This window comes from Pristiophorus japonicus, unplaced genomic scaffold (assembly GCF_044704955.1).
Source record: "Pristiophorus japonicus isolate sPriJap1 unplaced genomic scaffold, sPriJap1.hap1 HAP1_SCAFFOLD_296, whole genome shotgun sequence".
Taxonomy (NCBI): domain Eukaryota; kingdom Metazoa; phylum Chordata; class Chondrichthyes; family Pristiophoridae; genus Pristiophorus; species Pristiophorus japonicus.
The window spans coordinates 421,835-433,688 of NW_027252735.1; the positions used below are offsets into that span (position 1 = coordinate 421,835).

Below are 11,854 nucleotides of genomic sequence, written 5' to 3' on the forward strand. Positions count from 1 at the left end.
ATCCCAGTTTTAAGGAGTTGGTCGTGGTGTCAAACAATGAGTTTCGCTTAATGATTAAAAATAATAAATGTCAGAAGTTGGATTCAAACCCACACCTCCAGATAAAACTGCGATCTAATCACAGCACCTCAGACCACTCGGCGGTGTGTGTGGCCACCTGCAAGTTGATTTTGAACTTTTGTGTCCTGTCACATGAATTAAATGAGGACAGCAGGCGTATCTCTGCCTGACACCGGGGAAACAGTGAGACAGACCTTGGAACAAGGGTCTGGTTATTGCCAAACAGCAAAGAAAATATTAATTCTGTAAGAACAGTGACCCCGACGTGATTTGAACACGCAACCTTCTGATCTGGAGTCAGACGCGCTACCGTTGCGCCATGAGGCCTACGCAATGTGTTTGAGATGTTCCTCTATATGAAGCTTTCACAATACAAGGAGCTTTAAAATCCCCGCCCATTCCCACCAGGTGTCAGAAGCAGCGCTCACCTGCCAGTCACCGTATGTTTTTTTCTTAAACTTTTGTGTTGCGTTCATGGAAAAGCATCATTAATTAACACCTCACCTTCTTTTGCACAATGAAAGAAATGCTAACTGAGGGACAGTCGATACTTCAATCATTTGTCCTGTGCTTTGGGGAGCGGGCAGGGAAGTGGACCTGAGTCCATGATCACATCGGCCATGATCGTATTAAATGGCGGAGCAGGCTCGAGGGGCGTATGACCGACTCCTGCTCCTATTTGTTTAGTTTTTCTGTTCTTCAGCATGTTAACCCATTTTACACGCTGTATTGCCGATGTCACCAGGAATCTGGGGCAACTTTTGTCAAATTTAACAGCACCGGTTATTCCTTCCGTGCAGAGAAATTAGAATCAGCAGCGAAGATAAAATCCCATGGTGATCATTTTCAGATTCAACGCAGTAGGATTTCAAATAAAGTGAAAGAATTTTACAGTGAAAAGATTTGGAAGTTTTACTTGTATTTGTATCTTTAACTAAACTTTGTGGCATCATGCCTCTGCTGAATAAGAAAGGAGGGTTTGACGTTGACCAGACTGCACTGCCCCTGGTATTTGTGAGCTCATCCTTTATATTCAGTGGTTTCTCGCCCTTTGATGGGCTGCAGTGTAACGGATATCACGTTGGCCTCACACGCGAAATGTCCCCGGTGGATCCGTTTTCTCTCACTGAAAGTTATCTATTTATTGGTTAAATAAAGAGCAATTCAGGAATAAGGGAGCCTTTCTACCAGGAGAATAAATAGCAAATAAAAACAGCAAATGCTGGAAATCTCAGCAGGTCAGGCAGCATTTTCCAGGAGACTAACTCTCCTCCGATTGTTCCCTTATAGCAAGTTTAAACATAATGTTTCTACCCAGAATCAAACCGGGTACTTTTCACGTATAAAGCAAATGTGATAACCACTGCACGACAGAAACCTCTGGCACAACAGCCCCAACAGAGGGGAGCTGACCAGTGAGCTCCCTCTGCGCTGATCGGGAATGTGTTGGCTCACCTTAAACAACTTCTGTCCCACACTGAAAGTTCTCAATCCTTCTCCTCCGCTGCCCTTTACAGAAATGTCACGGATCACCCAGCCACCGTGTTCACTTCCACATCCTCACAGTGGGGCCACAGAGGCTCCTACCGTCTCCCCGCGATCAGCGAACTCGCCCAGTTTACTAAATTAAACCCCGAACACGTGCCCGGCAAAGGGCAGGAGAAGCCAGATAGTCTGTAAGCTCGGTCTATCGCAGAAAGTATTGGTATTCATGGTGATTACAGCAATTATTAATCGTCTCACAGACCTCAATTATTTTTATGCGATGAATTGATCGAGAATTGAAACCAGGTTAGTGCGCCGGATCTTAACCCCTCGACCACCAGGGAACAGTTATGATACATGTAGATATATTTATATATATTTATATATGAACCTGAATATCAATGGCTAGCTGCCTAGACCTCATGGCACAACGGTAGTGCGTCTATCTTTGAGTGAGAGAAGTTGTTCCACAGTGATACCCATTTCATCTTTTGTTCCCTTTAAAACGCTAGAAACTGAGACAGGGGGAATAAATAGAGAAATAAAAGCACAGGGATATAGACAAGAGGAAGAGAGAAGGGGAAAGATACTGTCCCCACCCAGAACTAATGCAGAAACCCCTCTGCTGCGCTCGGGGTGGCCACCCACAGCCTGGATACACTAACGGGAGAACACCAGCGGCAGGTCGGGGCCATAAAAGGAACGGCGAGCGGCCCTGGGAGCAGCTTGGAGGTCCCGGGAGACTACTCCAGGGAGCAGCGCGAGCTGGTGCAGGAGGGCGGCGGCAGCGAAGAGTGATGTCATCAAGGTCCAGGTCAGTGATTGGAGCGTGGGCAGATACAGCAGGAGCGGCGAGATCGGGGCGAAGGAGCGGCGAGAGACTGTAGAGGGATGTGATCAGGGCCCAGCAGAGGCATGAGTTCGGGGCCAGGGGCCCAGGGTTAGCACGGGCCAGCCCACACTGCGATATGTGTGTGCACTGGGTCCGTGCAGCAGAGCTGGTCTCCAGTCGCCTTGGTTAACCCTTGCCACTGGACCAAGACCTCGCTCTGTCAAGCCCGTGTGATGGCTGGGGTGCAACGGCCATCACACGTTTAAAAAATCCACGCACAGGTATCTTCCACCCTTTGGGATGTCGTTCGGGTCATTCATTGAAACACCGTGAACTCATCCTTTTTCGGCGTGGAAGGAAGTCATCCTCGTTTCGAGGGACCGCCTATGATGATGATGATGATGGATACATTAACGTCCCAACAGCTCATTGACTGCAGGAGTGGGACCGTGCGGCGCTTCAGAAGACATGTCGAAAAGGCAAAGTCACTGATTCCGTCTCATGTGCTCCTCCGATCAAGAATAGCAACACACACTAAAAATGCTTCAATAATGGTTACATCTTATCTCCACATTTGCTAAGCAGGTAGTTTGTTGGTCGAGGGATATGATTTTTGCTTCGCAGTTGTTACTTGAAATTTGCAGAAAGATCCTGATTTCAAATCCCTGACGAACCTTGAGATTGCATTGAAATTTTGCAAAGAAGGACTTGGATTTCTGCAGCGTCTGTCAGTAACTCATGACGCCTCAAAGCGCTGTACAGCCGTTAAGTACCTTTGAAATGTTGCCATGTGAGGAAAGATGTGCCCAAATCACCTCACACGCACCTCAACTCTTTGCAAATGAGTTCATAGAATCAAAGAAGTTTACAGCACGGAAGGAGGCCATTTCGGTCCATCGTGTCCGCGCCGGCCAACTAGAGGCTAACCAGCCTAATCCCACTTTCCAGCTCGAGGTCCATAACCCTGCAGGTTACAGCACTTCAGGTGCACATCCAAGCACTTTTTAAATGTGTTGAGGCTTTCTGCCTCTACCACCCTTTCAGGCAGTGAGTTCCAGACCCCCACAACCCTCTGCGTGAAGAAATATCCCCTCTAAACTTTCGACCAATTACTTTAAATTTATGCCTCCTTGTTGTTGACCCCTCTGCTAAGGGAAATAGGTCCTTTCTATCCACTATATCTCGGACCCTCATCATTTTATACACCTCAATGAGGTCTCCCCTCAGTCTCTGTTCCATGGAAAACAAATCCAGCCTTTCTAATCTGTCCTCATGGATAAGATTCTCTACTCCCGGCAACATCCTCGTAAATCTCCTCTGCACCATCTTCAGTGCAATCATGCCCTTCCTGTAATATGGCGACCAGAACTGCATGCAGTACTCCAGCTGTGACCTAACCTGCCCCACCGACCCCATCTCTTGTATTCGATGCCTCGGTTAATAAAGGCAATCATTCCATATTTCTTCTCAACCACCTTAGCTACCTGGCCTGCTACTTTCAGGGATCTGTGGACATGCACTCCCTGGATTCTGGGGAGGACCCAGCAGATTGGAAAACTGCAAATGTAATGCCCCTATTTAAAAAAGGAGGCAGACAAAAAGCAGGAAACTATAGACCAGTTAGCCGAACATCTGTGGTTGGGCAAATGTTGGAATCCATTATTAAAGAAGCAGTAGCAGGACAGAGAAACATCGAAACATAGAAAATAGATGCAGGAGTAGGCCATTCGGCCCTTCGAGCCTGCAGCACCATTCAATAAGATCATGGATGATCATTCAGCTCAGTACCCATTTCCTGCTTTCTCTCCATACCCCTTGATCCCTTTAGCGATAAGGGCCACATCTAACTCCCTCTTGAATATATCGAACAAACTGGCATCAACAACTCTGCGACAGAGAATTCCACCGGTTAACAACTCTCTGAGCGAAGAAGTTTCTCCTCATCTCACCAGGGCCCTGTACAATTGTAGCAAGACTTCCTTACTCTTGTACTGTGGGCTATATATTAGGTACTATGGGCCGAGTGCCCTGTTTTTTTGCTGATTCGATGGTTGTATAAAAAGTTATTAAAATTTGACAGTTGCTCGGCAAACATATTTGTATTTCCTTCAGTGTGCTCCTTACTCTTCAAGGGCTAGATTTTCCCCAAGCAGTTTTGTCGGCGCACTGACCTCAAGCGCACCGACTTTGCTCGCTGGAAACGGCTCGGGGAAAAACTCGCCCCATCCTGGCCGCTGTGTACAGTCCCCGGAGTCCTGGCGTGGTGTCGATGGTGAAGTGGGGGGCGGAGCCAAATGCCTGCGCCGAAAACACTGCCGGCACCTTCGCACATGGGCAGTAGGGAGAGAAAACTTGGCACTCTGCCATTTTTACACGAGGTCTACAGTGCAAATTGTCCATGTTTGGAAACATGAAGGTTCCTGAAACACAGTTTCATTTACCCTGCATTGGTGCAATGAAAGGGCTTTAAAATCCCCGGCCACTCCCACCGTGGGTCAGACAGCATCAGAAGCAGTGCCCACCTGTCACTCACCCTCTCACGCCCGCTTTCATCACCTGCTGCCCGCGGACTGCAGCAAATCCAGTTCATCATCATCATAGGCAGTCCCTCGAAGCGAGGATGACTTGCTTCCACGCCAAAAAAGGATGAGTTCACAGGTGTTTCAATGATGGACCTAATATTCCAGGTCCCGAACTGCATGTTGAAGGGTGGAAGATGCCTGTGCGTGGATTTTTTTAACGTGTGGTGGCTGTTGCTCCCCAGCCATCACACGGGCTTGACAGAGCGAGGTCTTGGTCCAGTGGCAAGTGTTATCCAAGACGACTGAAGACCAGCTCTGCTGCACGGACCCAGTGCCCACACATATCACAGTGTGGGCTGGCCCGTGCTGCCCCTGGGCCCGTGGCCCTGAACTCACGCCGCCCCTGGGCCCCGATCACATCCCTCCACAGTCTCTCGCTGCTCCTGCTGTACCTGCCCACGCTCCAATCACCGACCTGGACTTTGATGACATCACACTTCGCTGCCGTCACCCTCCTGCACCAGCTCACACTGTACCTTGCCGTGGTACACCACCACGCTGCTCCCAGGCCGCCGCTCACCGCTCCTTTTATGACCCCGACCTGCCGCTGGTGTTCTCACGCAGGTCGGGGCCTCCACGCTGCTCCCAGCAAATCCAGTTACACCCCGTGTCACCACACAATTCTCAGCTGTTATTGTAAGCTGACTATATTTAAAGCTATCGCAGAGGCTGCAAGCAGTGTTCCCTGGTAGTCTAGTGGTTAGTATTCAGTGCTCTCACTGCCGTGGTCTGGGTTTGTTTCCTGGTCAGGGAAAGCATTTTTACAGAGCAAATTGACAAAAATAATTCAAATCTGTGAAATACTGAATAATTGTTTCAATCATCATTAATCCACCCACATGTGTCGCACACTGAAGGAAATACAAATATGTTTGCCGAGTGACTGTTGAATTTTAATAACTTTTTATACAACCGTAGAATCAGCAGAAAATCAGGATATTCGGACCATAGCACCTAATATTCCGCCCATAGTGCAAGAGTAAGGAAATCTTGCTCCAATTGTACAGGGCCCTGGTGAGACCACACCTGGAGTACTGCGCACAGTTTTGGTCTACTTATCTGAGGAAGGATATATTTGCCTTGGAGGTGGTACAACGGAGGTTTACCAGATCGATTCCTGGGATGAGAGGACTGTCCTATGGTGAGAGATTGTGTAGAATATGCCGATACTCTCTGGAGTTGAGAAGAATGAGAGGTGATCTCATTGAAACGGACAATATTCTGAAGGGGATTGACAGAGTAAATGTTGAAAAGCCCGGCTAGCTCAGTCGGTAGAGCATGAGACTCTTCATCTCAGGGTCGTGGGTTCGAGCCCCACGTTGGGCGATTACTTTTTCATTAAACTTTTATGTTGCTTTCGCGGGTCAATATCATTAATGAACCCATGATCTTCTTTTGCACAATGATAAAAATGCGAACTGAGGGAGAATTGATAATTTAATCAAATAATGAAAGCAGCGCCTCAGACCGCTCGGCCGTCCTTACTGTTAGATGTTCCAGATGCAAGTTATTACTCTGGAAAGTTTCAGACCGGGCGCTTGTTCAGGGCTGCTGGAAGGCCCAGTGACCGGGATATCCTCTCCCCCGGGGTTTTCCTGAGCCTGTGCTCGGTGTACGGGGAGCTTTGGTCCGGGTCCGAGGTAGCTTGTATCCCAGGGATGGACAATAACCCTCTGAGCTCTGGAAGTGGGGAAGAGCGAATAATTAATGAGTTGTTTGTGGGTTTCAAATGCAGCTTAGATCTGCTGGTGTAAACCGATCGCATTGTTTCACGGAATGAATGAAATGCTGACAGGGACAGTCAAAACTTCAAAAAGTGAACTTTAATAATTCATGAAACTTTAATCCTTGATGAAGTTTTATCCCCGATCTGATTTTACACAATCTGTATTGGAGGAGACTGATTTTAAATGTGCATTGCTCATTCAACAATGTATCCAAAACAGCTTTTATTGCAGACAAGTTTTTGTTTGAGAAATAATGTTTCTGCGCAGGCTTGAACCGGGAACTTTTCACGTGTGAAGGAAATGTGATAACCTCCACACGACAGAAATTGCTGCTGAGCTCAGTGCCCAGAGAGAAGTGTTCAGGAACAAGCTGAAATGCTCAATCCCTCTCTCTGCAAAAAGTTCCTTTCACAAACATTTTTCTGACCAGAACGGCACCAAACAACAATGTCCTCCTTTCAAAGTCATTAAACTCCCCAATTTCCACGTCTGCAATTTTAAGGACAAGGACTGAAAGCGCTTTGCGATCAGAAAATTGCAGGAAACCCTTTGCGGTTAATGACAGGGATTTTGATGGTTGATTTCTGTTCACATCTTGTGTTATGTATTTAACCCTTGACAACCTGTGCACTCCATCATCAGAGGGCCTACCTGTCGGAGTCCCAAGGGATCCCAGTATCCTTTGGGAGCACGGTATGTAAGCAGGCTACCCATGAGGTACCTGCACTCTGGAGTCTTATTAAAGGAGCTAAGGTCACACTGACTCATTATTCACAGTACTCAGTTTCATCCTTTATCATGAGCGTATCAATTGGCGACGAGACAATGAACAACCACGCAAAAATGCAAGGAACAGTTGGTATCCTGGAGAAGTTCTCAGAAGTGGACGATTGTGAAGCCTTTGTGGAGATACTCGACCAATACTTCGTGGCCAACGAGCTGGAAGGGGACGAGAACGCTGCCAAATGAAGGGCGATCCTCCTTACCGTCTGTGGGGCAGCAACCTATGGCCTCATGAAGAATCTTCTAGCTCTGGTGACACCAACAACTAAATCCTATGAAGAATTGTGTACGCTGGTCTGCGAGCATCTAAATCCTAAAGAAAGCGATCTGATGGCGAGGTATCGGTTCAACACGTGCCAACGGTCGGAGGGCCAGGAAGTGGCGAGCTATGTCGCTGAATTAAGGTGCCTCGCAGGACATTGCGAATTTGAGGGATTCCTAGAACAAATGCTGAGAGACATTTTCGTGCTTGGCATTGGCCATGAGATCATTCTTCGCAAACTGTTGACTCTCAGAATCTGAGCAAAGCCATAACGATCGGTCAGACAATTTCCACCAGTTCCTTTAAACACAAAAACGTAATTTATTTCTCGTGGACTGGATGGAGGACCATGGTCCATGTAAAAAATTGTTATCGTTTTCCATGAACTAAATGTTCATAAAAGTATTGGAGTGGGAACTCACTGGATAACAGCACAGCTGGCAATGTTTGCGGAATATATTCGTGCAGCCAAAACGCACAATGACAACCTGGAACTGTGCGGCACTGAATCCTCGGGGAAAACAGTTAAAGGCTTCGTCCCTGGGTGGGCTCAAGCCACCAACTGTTCGGTTAACAGCTGAATGCGCTAACCCATTGCGCCACAGAGACTAACTTAAATGTAAACTGCAAGACATCCCAAACCAGGGTGTCAGTCAGTTAAAGCTTCAGATTGCTCCGACCGGGATGGAACTTGTCCACTCTCAGTTGTAATTTTCCCAAATAAAGGGAGGGACATTCATTGTGGATGCATGGAAGCAGTCTGGTCCCGCACACTGCAGACACTTCCATGTCACCACCAACCAGCTCTCCCACAACCGGTGTGATCTACCTTCCAGCCTTACGGTGCCTTATCTGTGACAAAGTATACTGATTGTCCCAAAGCCAGTCGTTGGCTTTAATTACTTTTCACCTCCTGACTGCAGATATTCCTGTGATTAAACCTGAACAAAAGGATTACAGGGACAGTTGGATTCATAATTTCTTCGCTTGGTGAAATTTCAAAGATTGAAAGTGACGCACATCAACCCCAAACCTCGTCACCTACTCGCTAACCGCTACACGCTGCTCCCGTGAGATGGAAGCCCAGTTGCTGTTTCAAGCTTGAATACAGGTCCAAGCAGAAGTCATTCAAAGAAAGTCTAAGTCCCTGAGGCACCTGATTATTTGCACCGAACTCCTTCGCAAAGAGTTGAGGTTCGTGTGGGGTGATTTGGTTACATCTTTCCCCACACTGCAACACTTCAAACATAACTCAACGACTGTAAAGTGCTTTAAAGCATCATGAGTTCCTGAAAGGTGTTGCAGAAATGCAAGTCCTTCTTTGCAAAAGTTCGATGTAATTTCAAAATTGGCGGCAGAATAGTGGGCTCGGCCGGGATTTCTCGCAAATTTCAATTAACAAGCCAGAAACGAGAATCATACCCCTTGACCAACAAGCTAACTTTTTGACAAACTTGGAGATAAGGTGTAACTTTTATAAAAGCATTTTTTGTGTGTAGCTATTCTTGGCAGAAGGCGCACATGAGATCGATTCAGTGACTTTGCTTTTTCGACCTGTCTTCTGAAGCGCCGCACGGTCCCACTCCGACACTCAATGAGCTGTTGGGACGTTAGTGTATCCAGGCTGTGGGTGGCCACCCCGAGCGCAGAAGAGGGGTTTCTGCATTATTTCCCCTTCTCTCTTCCTCTTGCCTGTATCGTTGAGCTTTGGTTTCTCTATTTATTCCCCTGTCTCAGTTTCTTGTGTTTAAAAGGGAACAAAAGATGAAATGGGTGTCACTGTGGAACAATTTCTCTCGCTCAAAGTTAGATGCACGACCGTCGCGCCATGAGGTCTCGGCAGCTAGCCGTTGATATTCAGGTCCATAAATAAATATATATTTTTATATTTATACAAATTATCGAAGCTGTTCTCTGGTCGAGTGGTTAAGATCTCGAGCATTAAACTTCTTTCCATTCTCAATCAGTTCATCGCAGAAAAATAATTGAGGTGTGTGAGAGGATTAACGATTGCTGTAATCGCCGTTAATAACCCCACTACTATCTGTGACAGAATGAGCTTACACACTCTCCCGCTTCTCCTGCCCTTTGCCGGACAGGTGTTGGGGGTTTAATTTTACAAACTGGGTGAGTTCGCTGATCGCGGGGAGACGGTAGGAGTCTCTGTGGCCCCACTGTGAGGATGTGGAAGTGAACACTGTGGCTGGGTGATCCGTGACATTTCTGTAAAGGCAGCGGAGGAGAAGGATTGAGAACTTTCAGTGTGGGACAGAAGTTGTTTAAGGTGAGCCAGCACATTCCCGATCAGGACAGAGGGAGCTCACTGGTCAGCTCCCCTCTGTTGGGGCTGCTTTGCCAGAGGTTTCCGCAGTGTAGTGGTTATCACGTTTGCTTTATACGTGTAAGGTCCCTGGTTCGATCCCAAGTGGGAGCATTATGTTTAAACTTGCTGTGGATGAACAATGGGAGGCGAGGTTAATCTCCTGGCAAATGCTGCCTGACATGCTGAGATTTCCAGCATTTGCTGTATTTATTGATTAAAGTATCGACTCTCCCTCAGTTAGCATTTCTTTCATTGTGCAAAAGAAGGTGACGGGTTAATTAATGATGCTTTCCCGTGAAAGCAACACAAAAGTTTAACAAATAAACATATGGTGACTGGCAGGTGAGCACTGCTTCTGACACCCGGTGGGAATGGGCGGGGATTTTAAAGCCCCTTTTATTGCAGAACCTTCATATGGACGAACATCTCAGACTCAGTGTTTCGGCCTCGTGGTGCAGCGGTGGTGTGTCTGCCTCTTGATCAGAAAGTTGCGTGTTTAAATCATGTTGAGGTCCCTGTCCTTTTGGGTAATTCCAGAATTAATATTTTCTTTGCTGTTTCACAATACCCAGACCCTTGCTCCAAGGTCTGTCTCACTGTTTCCCCGGTGTCAGGCAGAGATACGCCTGCTGTCCTCATTTACTTCATGTGACAGGACACAAAAGTTCAAAATCAAACTGCAGGTGGCCACACATAATATTGAGCAGTCAGGATGGCCGAGCGGTCTAAGTTGCTGCATTCAGGTTGCAGTCTGCTTTGAAAGCGTGGGTTCCGTAGTGTGGTGGTCATCACATTCACTTAACACGCAAAAGGTTCCCGTTTAAAACCAGCTGAAAACGTGCTCAATTAAATATGAGAAGCATTGAATAATGTGCATTTCTGGTTCAGTATTAACAAAGCACAATGTCTCCCAGTCCTGCTATATTTACTGAATAGTCTGTGCAGTTCGGTACACATTCAAACTCTACAGTTTCCAGCCCTGACGGTGCAGAAAGTCCCTCTCAAAGCTGCACATTCCAGCTGCTTTCAGTTGAGTTGTGAGAGATTATTGACGGATCCTGCAGCTGTGAAAAGGAATGATGTGTTAGAGGGGTCATCAAACGGGGCCATGTGGGTTGAATTAAAGAACAAAAAAGGGGCGATCACACTACTGGGAGTGCACTGTAGACCCCCAGGCAGTTAGAGGGAGATAGAAGAACAAATATATGGGCAGAATGTTGAGAAGTGCAAAACCTATAGAGCTGTAATAGTGGAGGATTTCAACTACCCGAATATTAACTGGGAAAATGATAGTGTGAATGGTACAGATGGTGGAGAATTCCTAAAATGCATTCAGGAGAACTTCTTTATCCAGTATGTAACAAGCCCATCAAGGGAGGGTCGGTTCTGGACTGGGTCTTGTGATCGAAGAGGGGCAGGTAGAAGGGGTATCAGTGGGAGAGCATTTTGGTGCGAGTGATCATACTCAGTAAGGTTTAGGGTAGTTATAGAAAAGGACAAAGGGGACCAGGAATAAAAGTTCTCAATTGGGGTAAAGCCAATTTTGCTGAGCTGAGATGGAATTTTGCCAAAGTGGACTGAGAACGGCTACTTGCTGGTAAATCAGTGTCAGAGCAGTGGGAGGCATTCAAGGAGGAGATCCTGAGGGTACAGAGCAAGTATGTTCCCTTAAAACAAAGGTGGGACGAACAAATCTAGAGCTCCCAGGATGTCAGGGGAAATACTGGGAAAGTTAACGAAAAAAAGGGAAGCTTATGACAGATACGGATAACTCAATACTGCAGAAACTCTAGAGGTGCA

At 46.9% G+C, this 11,854-nt stretch overlaps 2 non-coding genes across 2 annotated transcripts; one reads left to right on the plus strand and one right to left on the minus strand.

Annotated features, from left to right (window-relative positions):
* Positions 1-315: 315 nt before the first annotated feature.
* trnaw-cca (transfer RNA tryptophan (anticodon CCA)) lies at positions 316-387 on the minus strand. Its single transcript has one exon. It is a non-coding gene; the product is annotated as a tRNA-Trp (tRNA).
* Positions 388-6,212: 5,825 nt separating this feature from the next.
* trnak-cuu (transfer RNA lysine (anticodon CUU)) lies at positions 6,213-6,285 on the plus strand. The gene has a single exon. It is a non-coding gene; the product is annotated as a tRNA-Lys (tRNA).
* Positions 6,286-11,854: the final 5,569 nt, after the last annotated feature.